This window comes from Mustela nigripes, chromosome 1 (genome assembly GCF_022355385.1).
Source record: "Mustela nigripes isolate SB6536 chromosome 1, MUSNIG.SB6536, whole genome shotgun sequence".
Lineage (NCBI taxonomy): Eukaryota > Metazoa > Chordata > Mammalia > Carnivora > Mustelidae > Mustela > Mustela nigripes.
The window spans coordinates 254,554,968-254,575,483 of record NC_081557.1 but is presented as its reverse complement, the minus strand read 5'-3'; the positions used below and the strand labels follow the sequence as shown (position 1 = coordinate 254,575,483).

Here is a 20,516-nt window from a genome sequence, read left to right as displayed (position 1 = left end):
CTCAGTGGGTTAAGCCGCTGCCTTCGGCTCAGGTCATGATCTCAGGGTCCTGGGATCGAGTCCCGCATCGGGCTCTCTGCTCAGCAGGGAGCCTGCTTCCCTCTCTCTCTCTCTGCCTGCCTCTCCATCTGCTTGTGATTTCTCTCTGTCAAATAAATAAATAAAATCTTTAAAAAAAAAAAAAAAACCCACTCTTGAAAAAAAAAAAAAAAAAAGAATTAGTTGAGAAAATACAGAATATTTTCAAAATTTATGTAATCATAAAACAGCAGATCCAAGAAAAGAAATAAATATTAACAACAGCTCCAGGGCTAAGAGAGGAAAAATGAGAGCATATTATCAGTCGGTTCCTACACTACATGTAAAGGGTTGGGATAGCCCCTGGGTGTAGACTGTGATGCATTAAGGATGTATACAATCAACTTTAAAGAACCCACTATTAACAAAAATAATTATATCTAGAAAGCCAACAAAGTAGATTTAAAAAGAGCCATACAACGCTCAATCCAAAAAAGGTAGAAACAAGAAGAAAAAGGAAACAAGGGACAGTTGAGACAAATAAAAATTGTAGAACAAGGTGGTGTATTCATATCCAAATATATCAATAATAACACCAAGTGCAAAGACTACCTAGCTAAAAAGCAGAGAGTATTCAGTGCATAAAATTTGCAAGAACTAATTATATGTAAGAAACCAATGTTAAACGTAAAATACAAACAGGTTAAAGTTAAGAGGATGAAAAAGATATCCTGTGGCTAAACAATTGAAACTGAAAGTTAGTTGACTATATTAATAAATAAAAATCATTTTTAGAGCAAAGAATGCTATGAGAAATAGAGTTATTTCATAAAGTAAAGGAACCAACTTATCAGGAAGCGACAGCAAAATATTATGCACCTAATGACAAAGCTTCAAAATCTAGGAAGCAGAAAGTTATAAAACTACAAGAAGATATAATCAAATTCACAAATATATTTGGTGTATTCAATACCCATCTGTAAATAATAAGTAGCAGAAAATAAGTATGGCTACAAAAATATTTGAGCAATACCATCAATCCACTTGGCCTAATTAACATTTATAGGACATTCCACCAAGTAACAGAAGAGTAACATTATTTTTATGAGTTTGTGAAAGATTTACCAAGATAGAACACTTTCTGAGTCATAAAACAACTGTTTAATCTATACAAATTCATCAACTTAGACAAAGTCTATCCTCTGATAAAACTGAATTGAATTAAAAATTAATAGAATGATACTTGGAAAACCTCCAAATATTTGGGAACTAGATAACACAATACACGATATTTTATAGTTCAGGTTGTAATTAAAAGGGAAATTAGAAAATGAAAACATGATATCCATATTAGTGATATTCAGTTAAAACAGTAGAAATATTATTATAGCACTAAATCCTCATTTCAGGAAAGAAAGCCCCAAATCAATGACCTCAGAGTCCATCTAATAAACTGGAAAAGGTAGAACAAGTGAAACCCAAAGTAAGCAGAAGGAAGAAAATAATAACGATCAGAATGGAAACCAGCAAAATCAACAGAAAAAAAGAATGGAAAAAACAAAGAAACCAAACAAGTTTCTTTATGAAGTTCCATAATATGGATAAACCTCTTGATCAGGAAAAATTAGAGCAGCGAGTTATAAAGTCAGGAATGAGATAGGAGTCATCACAACAGATGTTAAAACTATAGTAAGGGAATAGTATTAAAAAAAATCACGCCCCAGGAGCACCTGGGTGGCTCAGTTGGTTGGACAACTGCCTTCAGCTCGGGTCATGATCCTGGAGTCCCGGGATCGAGTCCCACATAGGGTTCCCTGTTCGGCAGGGAGTCTGCTTCTCCCGCTGACCTCTTTCCTCTCATGCTCTCTCTCTCTCAAATAAATAAAATAAAATCTTAAAAAAAAAAAATTCACACCCCAAAATTCAATAGCACATTAAGTAGGCAAATTTCAAGAAAGACACACACTACTAATGCCCACTTAAGGAGAAAGAGATAATATAGTACTTTCTATTTAAAATAAAATGAGTTAGTCAGGTGGCTTTACTGTCAAATTTTTCCAAATACTTAAAGAAAAAATAAGACCAATTAACTCAACAAAAGACAAAATCAAAGACTTTGCAATATAATTCTTAAAAAAAAAAAAATGAATGCAGCAGTTTCAAAAAGAATACTGCATAACAGTAAGTGGAATGTATCTGAGGAATACTAGGTCAGTTGAAACTTTATAAATCAGTGTGATATACCATATTGATAGAATAAACACACACACACACACACAACCAATCATTTCAATAGATAGAACATGTTCATCATCGGGTAACTTGATACTCAAATTCTGTTATATCCCACACTGAAATATAACCCAGAACCAAAATAGAATGAACTATTTACACATGCAATACCATGGGTAGGCGAAAATGAAAATAATTATGCTAAAGTCAGGCAAAGTGGGACGCCTGGGTGGCTCAGTTGGTTAAGCAGCTGCCTTCGGCTCAGGTCATGATCCCAGCGTCCTGGGATCGAGTCCCACATCGGGCTCCTTGCTCCGCAGGGAGCCTGCTTCTCCCTCTGACTCTGCCTGCCTCTCTGTCTGCCTGTGCTCGCTCTCGCTCGCTGTCTCTCTGACAAATAAATAAATAAAATCTTTAAAAAATAATAAAAAAAATAAAGTCAGGCAAAGTATGCATACACACTGTAAGTCCATTCACATCACATTCTAGAAAATGCAAAGGGATCTTTTTAAATTTTTTTAAAGATTTTTTTTTTTATTTATTCACTTGAGAGAGAGAGAGAGAGAGACCGAGACAGAGACAAAAACAGAGACAGAGAAAGCACAAGCAGGGGAGAGGCAGAGGGAGAGGGAAAAGCAGATTCCCTGTTGAGTTGGGAGCCTGATTTGGGGCTCAGTCCAGGACTCTAGAATCATGGCCTCAGCCTAAAGCAGAGGGTTAACTCCCTGAGACATTCAGGCGCCCCTTGAAGAGATCTTTAGTGACAGAAAGGAGATCCGCATTTCCTGGGGATGTATGTGTGGTAGTGAAGGAGGTAGAGGAAGGAGAGCAAATAGCTATTACCAAGAGGCATAAGGAGACTTTTGGGGCAATGATAGTTTCGGCATCTTAATTGTGGTCATAATTTGTGAGTATATCCATATTCCAAAACTTCCAAGCTATACATTTTAAATATTTTCAGTATACGATATATAAATTATATATCAATAATGCTATTTTTAAAAAGATTTTATTTATTTATTTATTTATTTCTCAGAGAGAGAGAGAAAGAGGGAGAACACAAGCAGGCAGAGCGGCAGGCAGAGGCAGAGAGAGAAGCAGGCTCACCACTGAGCAAGGAGCCCAATGCGAGAGTCGATCCCAGGACTCTGGGATCATGACCTGAGCCGAAGGCAGTGGCATCACCAACTGAGCCACCCAGGCGTCCCTCAATAATGCTATTTAAGAAAAGGCATATTACTTTGTGACCAGTCTACAGTTAAAAAAAAAAAAAATTGGTTAGGCTCAGACAGAATGGCTATTAACTTTAGGTTCTGATATTTGAAAGATATTTTCCAGATAATTCTGAAGTAATTATTTTTTGGCTAACAGCAACAATTTTCAAGTCCTAGTATTGAAAAATTGATAAAAATATAAATGGATTAGACATAAAAACTACTTTAATTCTATTTATTCACTCCATCAATGATTACCATTTAGCAATTATATGTTACTTGCTCTTGTGATTACAGCAGTGAAGAAAAGAAAATAAAAAAGGTCTGTTTTTATAAAAATTGTATTCCAGTAAATGAGATAGAGAATAGGAAGAAAATAAATGATGTGATGATAAATGATAGTTAGATGATAGAGAGATAGCAATAGATGTGTGTGTGTGTGTGCATGTGTGTGTGTGTGATAGAGTGAGTACAAGCATGGCCAGGGAAGTAGGAAATGATGTTTTAGGAAGAGCCGTCAAGCTAAAACGTCAAGAATTTCAACTATTAGAAAGTCACAGAGCAGTTCACCAGGAAACCCTCTCCTCCCTTTCAGAACATTTCTGTTATAGTATGGATCTTTATCTAAAATCTTGGGACTAGATGTGTTCTTGAATTCAGAATTTTTTTAAAACATTTTTTTCTTTTGGAAATAACACGTTCAATGTTGCTATAAACAGTACTCTACTCAAACATCCATAGTTATACAGTAAAATGAAAGAAACATTTCATGCTAGCCAGGTAAGTAAAATCTCTAGATAGCTTTCTGTCAATTCAGGTCAGATTTTAATACTATGTAATTTTGGGTCAGGACAGGCTTTTCACCAAAAATCATAGAAAAATTTGTATCTGTATGATCTTACTGAATATAGCTTGGCAACACTAGCCTTCCTATCTTTCTCAATTAGTTGCTGATGAAGGTATAATACAGCATAGCCACGCTGCAACTAGAAAGAAAAGGTTGCATGGAAGGGATAGAGTAGAATAAAATGTACAGAAAATTAATTCTACCCAAGCACGTAAAATAAGTATGATAGGTAACAGTTAAGGGTCTGAAACAAGAAACCGTAGGTCCTAAACTTGTCTTCAACACTAATCAGTCATAACACCTCGAAGAATTGACCCAAACTATCTAAAATTCTGTTGAATTACTTGAAATATGGGTGCACTGATAACATGAAGAAAGGGTATCAAAACTGAGAAACAAGACTAAAAGGTAAGTAGTTATTTAGTAGCATAGACCCATCTAAGGACTACTTAATAATTTTGGAAATGTACTTTGTTCATTCCTTGCTCACTGTTTATTAAATGTCTGAGAATTAGTGAAATTACATGTTACTTGTAGACTTTTGTCTACTAGATATGTAAATTTTTTCTATCCAGTAAAAAAAATAAAACCTCAAAGTGTATGGGTTATTATCTTACAGGATATTAATCACATTAATCAGTTTTGTATCTAGCCTATCAATCTTAAGCAGACATTATTTTATTAAAATATTTATAAATGCCTAGATCTTCAAACATATCTTGAACTAGTCTTACCATATTATTCCAGTATAAATTCCAGGATGATTCTAGTATGAATGAGTTTATTAAAATTTTTTATACATATGAAATTTATATTTGCATAAAGGTCATATTTTTAACATTTTGGAAATCACAATATTAGCAATATTAACATTGTAAGGCTTGTTTGAGAATTAAATGAGATAATCTAGGCAAATGGTAGATACTCTGTAACTTTATATATGTTAGTTTATTTTATTATCTTCATTGTTTTATTTTCTTTAGAAATGCTCTAGTGAGTGTATTTGGTGTAGAAGAATGTATTTGCTGCCCAGATGCATCTGTGAAGTATGTTATTAAAGGATATAATCATTCATAAAACCTCTCAGATCTCAGCACAAATGTTCCAAGTGCTCTATCTACCCTTCGGGGCAGATGGGAGGGGTAGGTCAAAAAGTGTTGAGAAGGAAGGAACGTTTTTCAGAGAAGAAAGGAACTATGTTTAATTTTGTTCATTAAAAAATGCATAGCTTCCGGGACCCCTGGGTGGCTCAGTTGGTTAAGCGGCTGCCTTCGGCTCAGGTCATGATCCCAGTGTCCTGGGATCGAGTCCCACATTGGGCTCCTTGGTCGGCGGGGAGCCTGCTTCTCCCTCTGCCTCTGCCTCCCATTCTGTCTGCCTGTGCTCGCTCTCTCTCCCTCTCTCTCTCTGACAAATAAATACAATCTTAAAAAAAAAAATGCATAGCTTCCCCCATGAAGAATGCTGTCAGATTTCATTAATATCTAGGAAACATTTTATAACCCCTTTTGTATGCAGACAACTCTTAGAACAAGAATCAGGAAAAAAATACTGATGTTTTACTATAGGCCCTTTTTATCACAGAACATTTTATTTTTATTTCTCCATATAGCAACTCTCTATGAAATTAATACCTCCATTTTAGATATTGAGATACTGAGGGTCGAGGAGTTTCAATTATTTTCTCAATGTCATAAAACCCATTTGTTAACGAACCTGAATTTTAATTATTTGCCAGTCTCCAAAGCTTTTATACTTCCATTGGTATTTAACAACCTTTAAGAATGCAGAAAAATACTCAAAATACTTCATTTCTGTGACTGTAATTGCTCTGTTTGAAAATTAGGGAATCATACCTTACTTGTACTAGTATGAAAATTTTCTTGCATCAATACAGGAGGTTTTTTTTTTTTTTCTCCTTTGATATAGTATCTTTTTTCCCCTTCCATCAAATCAGCATTTCACACCTCATGTAGTGAAGTGCTAACTACAATATGCATGATCTAATTCTTTGCATACAGAACATATTCCTTTTCTTTTTACTGATTTTGAATATATTTAACTTAAAAATCCAGAAAATTCTTGTAGATTATTATGTGGGTAGATTCATGGCTTTGCTGGTTATCCTATTAAGCATTAGGATTTCAGATTACACACACACACACACATACACACATATGTATATAAAATCCATAAATATTCCCACAGAAACTAATATTTGTTCCCAACTTGCTACTCTGGAAATTCTGATTCTTACATACTTTGAACTGTTTGGATTTCTGATTGCTATGTACTTAGAATGTTCTCATTAATTGACTGCATAAAACATCATAAGCATTCAGGCATGCAAAATAACTAACAATTAAGTTAAAAACAATTATTCCAAGCTTTTACTGAATTTGTATTCAGGTAAAATACAAATTCTTAAGACCGAAGGCTGATGTACTATTTACACTGCTATCTCACGTTGGTCACTGTTGGTCATCTTGTGGATGTCTTTTTCGGGGCATCAGAGCAGCTCATGGATTGAAAAGTAGCTAGTCGAGAAAGAGGATGGCCCTGATTCTGATCTTACCTGTCATTGTTTGTTAAGTTTTATTATTTTACAAGTCAGAATTTCTCTTTCCAGAAAACAGAGGTAACAATCCACTAGGTAGTTGTGAACATTAAGCAAATTCTGCATATACAGCCCTTTAGAACTCAAAACTGGACTAAAATTAATGATTAATAGCCATTTTATACACATTCAGTAATCATCTTTTTCTGGTTCTTGTCAGTACTCATGGATAATATGAGTTGGGGCTTCCGGTTGTCACATTAAAGCATATTTTCATTCCTGTCAAGGTTGTGTTCACAGAACGCTTCTATGAATTGTGTGATTCAAATCCCAAATGAGAAATCACTTGATTTATAGAATGGTTCTCCTTCATACAGCAACATTTCTATCTTTTCTTTTCTAGATAACAACACATGAAAGATACCTCCAGAGTACTCACCCTATTCTTTTGTTTTCTAAGCCACTCTGTGACTGAAGACCTGAGTTAGTGGCTTTGTTATCCTGAGATAATCCTGCAGTTGCATTTGAATCCCTGCACATTGTTGTAGTTAGTAATTGGCACTATGTAAATGCAGATAATGCTTAGCTGCTCTTAAAGATAGCCTTGCGTTTAAGCATGCCACAGCTCTGTAAATTAGCAATTCTCAAGTGGGGGTCATAATCATAAACTCATAGTTTGCTCATGCAATTTAAGAGAGCTTATTTTAAATTATCACTGCTTTGTTTTTGTCGTAGACTGCCAAATGAGTCTATGTTTTGGTTTTAGTCCTATTATTTAATTTTTAATTTCAAATAATGCTAGCATGGGAAATAAAGTTTCCATGGGTTTATGATAAGCCATAGAGCATAATACCTAAAAGTCTGAGTTCACAGTTGGACTGTTTGCTTCAAATCTCATATTTTCTTCACATTGGCTCTATGACCTTGGGCAAACTACTAAACTTCTAGAGATTCTCAACCTATAAAATGGGAATTAGAAATGTAGTTAATTCATAAGTTAGGTTTTGTGAATAAATGCATTGAAATTATATAGAACAATGCTTAAAAGAATAAATGTTTAATAAATATATTTTATTTTCATCAAAAGATTTCACAGATTTTTTTTTAATGAGATATACTGTAAAAGCCTAATAACACGGACTGCTAGACTACAGAAAATCTAGATTCTAGTGTTGACCTTGATTTTGTAGAAGATATTCAGGTTTCTTAAACCTTTCTATACACATTGGCTTTACTTTTTTTTTTTTTTTTCATTTTTAGGGTGTATTCTAAATAATTACTTCTAGTCTATCTAGTCCAGTTTTACTTGTAAGGGCCTATTTAGCCAGAGCGATTCCATCCGGTTAAACAATGACCTTGTTGTTTATACAGTAAAATTTGAACTGTCCCTGTCCCCCGCTTCCCCAAGGGGACTTCAAACGAGTCCCAGAAACTAATCCCAGGTAACAAAGCCCAAAAACAAGGGTGGGTCAAGCCAGGTGGCTGTATTCAATGGAGGGGGGGTGCATACCGTCTCCCTAGCTACCAAGGAGCTTGGACCCTGCCCTTTGGGTGCCTTTTGGGTGCCAATTCTGACCAAGGTGATAGGCTGGTTCAAATATCTACTATAGGGTAAATTGTAATCAATTGGTCACTTATGTGTGACTTAGCAGGACTGTGCATCTTTCTCTGTGTTACAATCTCATTGACCACCTATGCATGGCCAGGCCCAACCACATGGCCTTTGTCCTTAAAAGCTAGTCTGTGAAGCAGAGAGAGGTCGCCTCTTTGCAAGAGACGGCCCTGGCCGGTCAGTTTGATTCTCAATGCTTGGCACGAATAAAGCTTTGCTTGACCTTCGATTTGTATCAGTCTCGCTCCTTTGACCATGGACCCAACGTTACTAATTATCTTCTATTATTTTATTATTTTAATTTGAAGATAGTTGGTACAAAACGTTACATAAAGTTCAAGTATGCAACAGAACAGAACAGAACCCAGAAATAAATCCACAATTATATGGTCAATTAAACTATGACAAAGAAGATAAGGATATACAATGGAGAAAAAAAAGTCTCTTCAATAAATGGCGCTGGGAAAATTGGACAGCTACACACACAAAATAAAACTGGACCACTTTCTAATGCCGTACACAAGAATAACTCAAAATGGATTAAAGACTTAAATGTGAGATCTGAAACCATAAAATCCTAGAAATGAACACAGGAAGTCATTTCTTTGACCCTGGCTACAGTATCATTTTTCTAGGTATGTCTCCTAAGGCAAGGGAAACAAAAGTAAAAATAAATTATTAGGACTACATCAAAATTAGAAGCTTTTGCACAGTGAAAGAAGAAACCATCAACAAAGAAAGGCAACCCGCAGAATGGGAGAAGCTATTTGCAAATGATATATCCAATAGGGAGTTAATATTCAAAACATATAAGAAACTTACGTAACTCAACACCAAAATACCCCAAAACAATCTAATTTAAAAAATAAGCAGAAAATTTGAATAGACTTTTTTTTTTTCCAAAGAAGACATACAAATGGTCAACAAACACATGAAAACATGCTCAATATCACTAACCATCAGGGAAATGAAAATCAAAACTATAATGAGATATCACCTTAGAACAGCTAAAATTAAAAAGAAAAATACAAAAAATAACAAGTGTTGACAAAGATGCATAGTAAAGAAAATTCTCATGAACTGTTGGGGGAAATGTAAATTGGTATAGTGGCTGTGGAAAACAGTATGGAGGTTCCTCCCCAAATTAAAACAAATACCCTAGGGGCACCCAGGTGGCTCAGTGGGTTAAAGCCTCTGCCTTTGGCTCAGGTCATGATCTCAGGGTCCTGGGATTGAGCCCTGCATGGGGCTCTCTGCTCAAGCAGGGAGCTGCTTCCCTTCCTCTCTCTCTGTGGGTCTCTCTGCCTACTTGTGATCTCTATCAGATAAATAAATAAAATATTTTTTAAAAAATTACATTAAAAAAACAAATACAAATACCTTATGATCCAATAATTCCACTAATAGGTATTACCAAAGAAAATGAAAACACTAATTCAAAAAGATATACACACTGCATGTTCATTGCCAGTATTAGCTACAGTAATCAAAATATGAAAACAACCTACATGCCTATCAAAGAAAGATGGATAAGGAAGATGTGGTGTAAATACAGAATGGAATAATGCATAGCCATAAAAAGATGAAACTGTGCATCTGAGAAAATTAGCAAGTATTATGCTGAGAGAAATAACTCAGACTGAGAAGGACAAATACCATGATTTCACTTATAAGTGGAATTTAATAATATTTATACTCATTGACTTTAAATGCATGTTAATATATACCCTGCTTAACCCATGAGTTGGTTAAGATAGAGTAATACAATGAACATGAAATCTGTTAACATTTTGAAAGTGTTATTATCTTTTCTAATATTAAACAAGTGAAATAAGGGAACTATCTTTGATAGTGTATTTTAAAAACATATTTTTATGTATTTTTAATATAAAAAGTAAAGTCAAACTCAGGGAAATTTGAATAATAACTATCCAATTTTAGTTGTGTATATAGTATATTCGGACATTATACTATACACTTCACAATGTATCTTTCTCATTTCATTTATAACATCAGGATATAGTGTTAACATATGATGTTAACATATCGACAGTATAGAATTTTTCGCATTTTAATTTATAACATCATCAGTAGAGTATTTACATTTTACCAATGAGGAAACTGAGGCCTAAAAGATTTAAGTAATTTTTTCAAAGTCACCAAGCTGCTAATGGATGAAAATCTGAAAATACAGTTATTTTATGCCAGGGCTTAAGCTTTTACCACAGTGGTGTGTTGTTTCTCCACTGCAACTATACACCTCCTGTAGTGTTTTTCATTAAACTAGAGACATATTTAATAGAAACAGGAGAAAAAATGTATTGTTTTTCATATCATTCTCTGAAATGACAAAGAGCTTCTGCAAAGGCTACTTGACAGTGGATCAAGATGAGAATCTTTAACCTCAAGAGGAACAAACACACCGGAAGGGTATTGGCATGGGGAAAACGACTCTGGTAAATGCGGGACTTGGGTTTCTTAGTGGGGGGTTCAATGACAGAAGGCAGAAAGCAGATGCAAAAGCTGATGGAAAGCTATGGGAACACAATCATGTAAGGAAATGCTGGTCCAAACTTGGGAAGTGAAAGTGCCTGACTCAAAATGGAAGCAGTAGGAAAAATAAATAAATAAAATAGGTGAATAGGTGTGAGATGATTAGTGAGTGCTTGCTATTCAAAGAATAGCATTAAGAACTGGAAGGTCTGTGGTGAATGAGTTTACTGGGCTGATGTCAAATTTCAAGTAGACTTATTCTGGGATTCATCTATTTTAAGTTCTGTGAGAGACAAAGCAAAGCCTTGGTCCTTTTTACAATTATGATCCATTTTTAACACGTTCTTATATTATTGTTATAAATCTTTTTGTTGCAAGTACAGTTCTTCACAATGTTAATATTCCAAAATGTGGAGCATTAACTCCATTCACTGTCCCCCTGAAAGAGAGTGTGAGAGAACAGTTAACCTTTTAAACACCTAATCTCTGCTAACCACTGAAAATGCAGCAAGGAATTGACTTTTCAAGGCACTTTCCTTAAGAAGGTTGTATTTTAAGAGTAGGAAGACTTAAAAATACTTAAATCACAAATAAGTAAGTGAAATAGATTCAGGTGTTAATATGATGATGTAATCAGCAATGATTTGTCATTTCCATTTGAGCAGAGAAATGAGGGAATGAACTTAGTGAATAATTCTGGGGAAATAGGTCAGAAGGAGTAACATATTCAAAAGCCAAAATGGGAATAAGATTGACTACTGCTATAGACTGAATATTGTGGTCCCTCCCCCAAGATTCTTAAATTAAATCTTAATCCCCAATATGATGATATTAAGACATTGGGCCTTTGGGAAGTGAGTAATTCGTGAAGATAGATTACTCAGGAATGGGATTAGTGACCTCGTATGAAAGACTCTATAGAGCTCCTATTCCTCTACTGCCATGTGGGGACAGAAAGAAGACAGCCCTCTAGGAGTCAGGAAGCAGGCAGGCTTTTACCAGACTCAAAATCCGCTGATGCTTTGATCTTGGGCTTCCCAACCTTCAAAACTATGGGAAATAAGTTGCTGTTTAAACCACCCAATCTGTTGTTGTTCTAGCAGTCTGAACGAAGACTCACACCCAAAGGACATGGAGGAAACTGGACTGGGCTGTGGTGAATTAGGGAGAGTCTTACAAGACACAAGTTCAGAAAAGCAGGTAGGATAGATCACGCTGAACTTACCTCCAAGAATAAGATGTTTGGATATTATTCTAACAAATGGTCCAATATTGGTATAAGTCCTATGACTTATGCATAAACATAGCCATAAGCATTTGGGTAGGTATTTCATATAATTTTCTACCTTTCTACTAAAGGTAGAAAATGCATAGGTAAAGAGAAGAGTAAGGAGTTTAATATACAAGTTTAATAGAGAGCTGATGACAATTTGGAGAAAGCTTATGAAGGTTAGCTTAGAGATAAACATCATAAAGCAAAAGATTTGGTATTGGAATGTTTGTGGAACTTAAGAGAAAATAGAATTTTGGTCTGGACAACAGATTGAATGATAAATCCATTTATTAAACAGATAAAGTTTGAGATGAGCATATTTTGAAGTGGGGGCATGAATAATTGGGTTTTGGAAATTTCGAGTTTGGTGTACTTAATTGGTCATCTCAAGGATAATGTACAGTGGTTGGAGACACAATTCTAGAGTTCAGATCCAGGCTAGGAAAAAAATAATCGAGAATCATGGGTCATGATGTAATGTGAGAAGTGTTATAACAGATGCACGGTCAATTTACTTAACATGCATGGGTGCTTCAAGGGCAGTTTTACAAATAAAGTTACTTTGAAGCAAGTTTTTCAAGGAATACAATTTTTAGTATATTTATTGGGCATTTATTTTCTGCCAAGCCCTTTATACATACTATTTCTCGTTCAGCCATCTAAACATTATGTGGAAATTGAGACATGGAGATAACACATTATTTATAAAAAGCCATTAATGGTCAGAACTAGAGGTAGAACTTGCTTTTGTTTTGAGTTGGCACCAACGTGCCTTCCCTCTCCACCAGAGAAATGCCATGCACAGAGAAAGGAATAGGACAAATGTGCAGAAGATAGAGCACGATATGACTGAAGAACAGAGCTCTCTGGGAGCCGCATTCTGGTATGTGTAGGGTTGGGCTGTTTTAGGAGTTTGGGGAGAAGGTAGGGGCCAGGTGTTAAAAGTCTTCACTGGATTTGTGAAAGAGTTCAACCTTAGTCCACACAAAATGAAGAGGACATTCAAGACTCTCAGATGGGGTGGGTGGGCCCTTCCAGCTGGGGTTCCATAAAGATCTAGTGTGTCAGTAATGTGGGCATGTGGTGATCTACATTTTTTTTTTAGGTGCTTAAATAACATAACTATAATCTATAATACAAGAGGTGGATACGAAGAGCCAAAAATTCACAATTAATTGCTGATGCCAAATAACATTAGAAATTTCCCAGCAGTTTACCGTGAAAATGTCTTAGAACGTGGTTTCTTCGCTTTTTCAGAGTAACTATTTATAACAAAACAAATAAAATTCAAAATACTGTTATAAGATTTATTACTTTCTATAAGATCTGTGATGTTTCATGATGTCATTATAGCATATGATAATTGAATAGCATCATGAGATTCTATAGTTGAAATTCAACAAATTTCCAGACATCTGACTGTGAAGGAAGGAAAATACATTGTCTTTGGTTATCCTCTGTATGTATCACCACCCTGATACAGATAACTCCATATAATTTATGTATGCTTAAAATGTACATATATTGTGGTGTTTTACAATTTAGATATTTTACAAAGCCTATTAATAGCAGAGATCTCAGGCTTGCATGTATCAACCTGTGTACCAATAATTTGTTGAACAACTTACTGATTTGCAAGTTCTATGTAGAGGGAATATAGAAAAAGAAACCATTTTTGTTTACATCTGAGGAGCTGGCATCACATTTGCATATTCACTTTCAGACCATGGAAGAAGCGTCTTTATTCTTTAACCAAACTGCCTTTAGAAGGCAGATAAGGAAGTTTAATGAGTAAGATAAGGAAGGGATTCTTCAATATTCTTCTACGTTGAACTTAACCGATTGAGGGTCTTAAATTGGTTTCACTCCTGACAAAGATAGAAAATATCAAGTGTGAAATAAAGGTATTATATTCTTATATATCTGTGATTTGAAAAATTACTTATTACCTGACAAATAAATTGAATTTCTATGTTCTCCATGAATAATCATAATTTTCACATCCCTACTTGTTTTGCTTGAAAATGCACACACACACACGCACACACACACACTCCAGAAAAGACAGATCATCAAATATGTCAAGGTACATCAGTGATAATACTTTTTAATTATTATTATAATTATTTTCTCATAGGTTATAGCGGCTGAGGATCTATGAAAATTGAATAGCCCCAAGGATTTTTGTATCAGTTTTGCTCTTCTTCCACTAGGTGTCACCATTGCTCTAGCACTTTAGGCTAGTAAACCAGCAAAATGCCTTCCACATCTGTTCTATGTAATGTGCTTTTCAACAGAAATTTACCTGGTAAATTGATAAAAATAATTATAAACATGTATTATTATTTAATGACAATAGAAGAATTATAAACTGGAGTGAGGGTATTCAAATTGAAACTTTTTTCGAATTGATCTACAAGGACAGTGTCTTCAAGTAATATCCTAATATTCAGGCCTTTCTCTTTTGTTACAGTCAATGTACAAAATTTCACATATTTTATGCATTTGATCACCAAGGGCAGGAAAAAATATCACTATTTTGAAAACGAACAATGAATCGCCATCTTTTCAGGACAGGGTGAGGGTAACTTAAGGTGTCCTCCATTTTCATGGTCACCAAAATACTAAGCAAAGCCTATCCGTACAATCCAAGATACTGTCCCACTGCAGTCTGCCCATTACATTTTTTAAAGTATTTAGCATGATCATAAGCTTCTTTCTAACGAAAGGTATTGGAAGCTGCGGAGACAGATTGCAAAGGGTTTATTTACTATCTGTCTGTACTCAGTTACTTACTGGCTCTGTGAAAGAACTGAAATGTTTGAAGCGACGTTTCAGTAATGGTTATGTCTTTGCCAGGTTGGAGAGGAGCATGAGGCGTAACCAAAATAAGCTTGAAATATTCCAGAAAATGCTTCACGATCTTCAAGTTTATTTTGTAATCGGAAAAGAAATACTCCCAAAGAATACGAGGAAGAGACAGGGATAGGAGTGTTATGGTAGGCCATTATGGCGTTGATTTGGAATGGGCTTTAGACTAATATTGGCCAAAAGAGTCATTTTTCTACCTCAGTTTTCTGTTTTCTAAAACAGTTTGGTTCAAATGCTGTAAATGTGAAAAACCCCTCTGTAGCTGGAAAGTCAAACATACAGAGAAAACAAAACAAAGCAAACAAAACACAAACACATGCACAAACCATATTTCTTTAACAAAATTCCAGGGCCATCTTTTATACAGTGCCTTCCTTTTTTTATTTCCTTCATGATCAGTTTTATTCTTTTCCTGATAAAATTTTCTTTCCATTATTTTCAGTTTTTCTGCTTCCTTTTCTTCTGTAATCCCCTATACTTTTTTTTTATCTTCTCGATTTCTCCACACATGAGACATTATTGTCCTCTAATTTATTGAGATAAATATATCTATTGATTTTGTCGTTGTATTTTTGGTTTTGAAATAAAGAACCAGTACCATCCCAGGGTGCTCTGCAGCACCGGTTCTTTTCCGCGGGCTGTTCTCCTTCAGAGTAGGCCACAGGCAGGAGCCAGAGTGCAAGGGCAGGATCCTGAAGCTCCAGTTCCACGAGGACTGGCAGTGGTCTGTGGCCACGTGGTTCAACCCGCTGGGGCAGAAGATCCGCAGACACAGAGCCCAAGCAAGCCAAGGCGGGCACTGTGGCCCCGCACCCAGCGTCCAGACTCTTCGGGCCCAGGGGGAGGCATCACACCAAAGTGCAGGCGGGCAGGGGCTTCAGCTTGGAAGACTTGCAGGTGGCTGGCATCCACACGGTTGCTCAGACCATTGGGATCTCAGTGGATCCAAGAAGGTAGAGCAAGTCCACCAGATCCCTGCAGGCTGCTGTGCAGGGCAAAGCGGAAGCAATACCTTTCCAAGCTCATCCTCTTGCCCCCGGAGCCCTCAACCCGCAGCAAGGGAGACAGCCCTGCTGAAGAACTTAGACTGGCTCCCCAGCTGCCAGGACGGGTCATGCCCCCCAGAGAATGTCCAGTAGACATTGAGCATCCGAGTCATTCCAGACTTCTGGGAACTTCCGGGGCTTCGCCCATCTTTGCATGGCCTGGAACGATATCTGGCTCTTTGGCATCCAGGCAAAAAGGGCCAAGGAAGCTGCAGAAAAGGATGCGGTAAAGCAAAAGATAAAGTGTCATTGGTAACTTGTGATAATTAATAATTAATTAATTTAACAGCTATTTAAGGAAGAAATAATATGTAGGTATATTAGATCAAAGGTTGAGCATTCATTAGCTCACTTGTCTTATTTATTTATGTATTTATTAAAAAGGATTTTTATTTATTTATTTCACAGAGAGATCACAAGTAGGCAGAGGGAGAGAGAGAGAGAGGGAAAGGAGGAAGCCGACTCCCCACTGAGCAGAGATCCTGATCTGGAGCTCGATCCCAGGACCCTGGGATCATGACCTGAGCTGAAGGCAGAGGCTTTAACCCACTGAGCCACCCAGGTGCCCCTATTTGTTTTATTTTTTAATGAATAAGTGATTTCCTGGGAGAAATCATGCCTTTGAGGACCTATCACAGTTTTCAGCCTATATGGGTAAGTTCAGTGTTCCAAGAAATGATTTAGTTCAAAATACGCAAAAATATCATTGTGTATTTCGATAAACAGATAAAATTGAAATTCTGCCTTCAAGTAAAAAGCATTAAAGTGTTAAGTTAGCAAAATAATTGTTATCCTGCAACACCTACATTTCTGTTCTGATGTTGTTCTCTCAGTTATTTCCTGCTTGGTCAGGATTCCTATAGCAGGGATGTTTGTGTAATGATGCAAACTTTAGTATATGGTTTACAGTATAGATTGAAATGACATAAATCTCAGAACATATAAACAAATACATTTTTTAAAAGAATTTATTTATTTATTTGACAGAGATCACAAGTAGGCAGAGAGGCAGGCAGAGAGAGAGGAGGAAGCAGGCTCCGCACTGAACAGAGAGCCCGATGTGGGACTTGATCCCAGGACCCTGAGATCATGACCTGAGCCGAAGGCAGAGGCTTTAACCTACTGAGCCACCCAGGCACCCCTAGATAAATACATCTTAATTGTCTAATTGGTGGTATTATTATTACTATTATGTACATGGCCAGTGACTCGTATTTGGCAGCAGTTAAGTGTCATATATTTCCCCTTTTCAGTGTCAATTGTTTGAAGTCTATTAGTTTCCCATCATTTTATAGCACTTCTCATTGGATTATTAAAAGGACATTCCATTTCTCTAGACTTGAGAATTTTCTAAAGTGTCCAAATTTCCCTGTGGCTACAAGTTTTGAACTTGCTAGGATGTCATATTTAGATTTTTTTCAAGATTTTATTTATTTATTTGACAGAGAGAGAGTGAACACAAGCCCGAGTGTGGGGTCAGAAGGATCCCTGCTGAGCAAGGAGCCTGATGAAGGGCTTGATCCCAGAACCCCAGGATCATGACTAGAGCCAAAGGCAGATGCTTCATGGACTGAGCCACCCAGGTGCCCCATATTTAGATTTTTTAGAAGAGTTTAAACACATTTGTTATGAAGCACTGTTAACAAGACTGGCAAGGAATAGTACCTTGGTTTACCAATTCACTTTGAATTCTGACAACCTGCTTTTGCTCTCTAGGCATTTATATACAGGGGTTAAATTTATTTTGTTATGGATTCGACAGTGTTAAGAGATGATACAGTGGAGTAGTTGCTTAAAGGACAATAAGAAGACATAAACTGCAACAAGGAAAGCATCTTACTTTACTTCCAGAAAACCACACAAGTGTGTGCATGTTCCATAGTCAGAATATAGGTAAATCTTTTCTTTCTTTTTTTTTTTTTTTAGATATTTATTTATTTATTTATTTGACAGACGGAAATCAGAAGTAGGCAGAAAGACAGGCAGAGAAAGAGGGGGAAGCAGGCTCCCTGCCGAGCCGAGAGCCCGATATGGGGCTCGATCCCAGGACCCTGGGATCATGACCCAAGCCAAAGGCAGAGGCTCTAACCCACTGAGCCACCCAGGCTCCCCTAGGTGAATCATTTTGAGTAAAAGGATGAATGCAGACAACAAATCCAAGGAAAAAATTAACAAAATTAGATTGACCAATATCAAGTATAGTCATAGAAACAAAGATAATATTAGTAGTGGCATGAAATGAAAAAGCTGATGGCTCTGATTCTGTGAAATTCTACAGATTACTTATATAAATGAGAGATTATACGTAATGCCATCTAGTAATGAATAGATATCTAGAACCTTGATGAAAGTGCCTTATTCATGCTTGTAGACGTACAGTAGACACTCAAGCTTGTTTGTATCATAAACTTACAACCTTATCTATCAGAGAGCCCCTTTCTACAGTAAGTCTGTAACTTAAACAGATATTCTTCCCATATTGAGTATAAACTTACTTTTATTCTTAATATATTTTGTTTTTCTTCTCAAAATGTATTTTCTCTTATCTCAGCTGGGTAATGAATGACAATTTTATGAATGCTGATTTTGAATTCACAAACATGATGTTTCAATGATAATCACTCATTCATTCTCTCACTGTACCATACATTCAATAGATATTGACGACACTATGTCAAGAAGTGTTCCAGGCACTCAGGGTCCAGACAGAAACAGAGATACCTGGTTCTTGTTCTTTCCATTTTAGTGGGAGGAGGCAGACAACACATGAACACTAATAAATTAGGAGCATGGAAAGCATCCTATAAGTAAGGTAGAAACTTTGATAAATTTTGTATGGAGACCAAACAAATTACAAGTAACTCCATAGTACCGTACACTCCACAGAAGCAGAAACTTTCCTCCACCCACCCCCAGAGCCCAACGATGAGGTTTAATTTTTGGAAGTTGGTGAATATATAAAGAGCAAAGAGATAATTGAATAGTAATTATGAATAGTTAGTAGTACATTTGAGTGATTGTATTGAAATGAATATTACATGGGGGATTTATCATATTTCTAGATACATTCTTAAAATAATTAAATCAAATGTCATATTTGGCTTAGATGAAAAGATCCAGGTATGGCAATTTCCTGAAGGAAATTAAAAATAAACAGACAAAATAGATTTTCCTCTACCTATTTGAGATTATCTATATCTTTTATCATACACGACTACGTAATCTTTTGGTTTTAGAAAAGGCATGGTATCCTCATGTACGTCTTCCATAACCCCAAGTGAGATTATCCTAATGTAGATAAAGACCTACTTCGCCAGCGTCACTATCGACATATTTCTAAGTTGGCCCTTTACTATTTTTCTTCCCAACAGTTTACAGGCTCTGTAATGCCAAAGGCTTTATCATTTTGGGCATAATAATGTGCCCAGTGTTTGGGAGAATTACCAGCAGGTGATAGATACCTGAGGTACATTTCTTGGCTAAAGGACTGAATGATGGTTGTAAATAGACAACACGGATGAAGTCCAGGTCTTCAACCACTCCACCCTGACTTCCCTGCAATTCGAGTTCGCTGAAGAAAAATACGGAAAATAAAGATTTTTCTCAACTTAAATTTATTAATACTGGCCCACGATATTCCTGTCATCTCTTCCGCTGTTTTAAAACATTCTTTATTGTGTCCCTTCTTCAAATCCCCAACAGTATCCCCAGTATCCATCGTTCATTCTATGTCTTGGTTCCTACTTCTTAGGAACATTGACTACATCCGAAGAGACATTCTATAAACTGCTCTAGCCTACATCTCTGCCCACATTCCTGCTATTTTTTATTCGTACTCTGTGCTTCACTAAGTGATTTTTTTCTACTTGAACACCTAACTCCCTTTTCCTGCTCAAGGATAGAGTTCGAACAGTTCTCACCTTCTCCTAAATCAGAGGCTTTTGTTCTAAATCTGATTTTCTGTAAATTCAATCTTTCCCAAACACAGCTAACATTCCCTTCAGGGGGATTTTTTTTTTTTTAACCTAGAGATTTCATCCTTCAGATACCACTCAAGTTCCTTTCATAACAAGATTCTCAATATAAAGTTGATGCCAGAGGACTGCGGATAAAGTTCAGGAGATTAATCTACATGGGAAAAAAAAAAAAGGAAAATTATCTTTATTTTAATTGGCTAAGTATAATGTCCTTCATTCAATTTTTCATGTTGACAACGCACCACGTGGTATTACCTCCAAACAAATACCTTTTTATCACGTTAGATTACTGTAATACTACAAAATATCTTTTATACTCACCATCCCTTTGAAATTAGAATATGAGCCTCTTCTTGTATATTACTATTTAAAGAAT

At 36.1% G+C, this 20,516-nt stretch overlaps 1 pseudogene; it reads left to right on the top strand.

The window, feature by feature from the left end:
• LOC132001299 (large ribosomal subunit protein eL13-like) overlaps positions 1-16,440 on the top strand; it is a 60,160-nt pseudogene extending 43,720 nt beyond the window's left edge.
• The last annotated feature ends 4,076 nt before the right edge of the window (positions 16,441-20,516 follow it).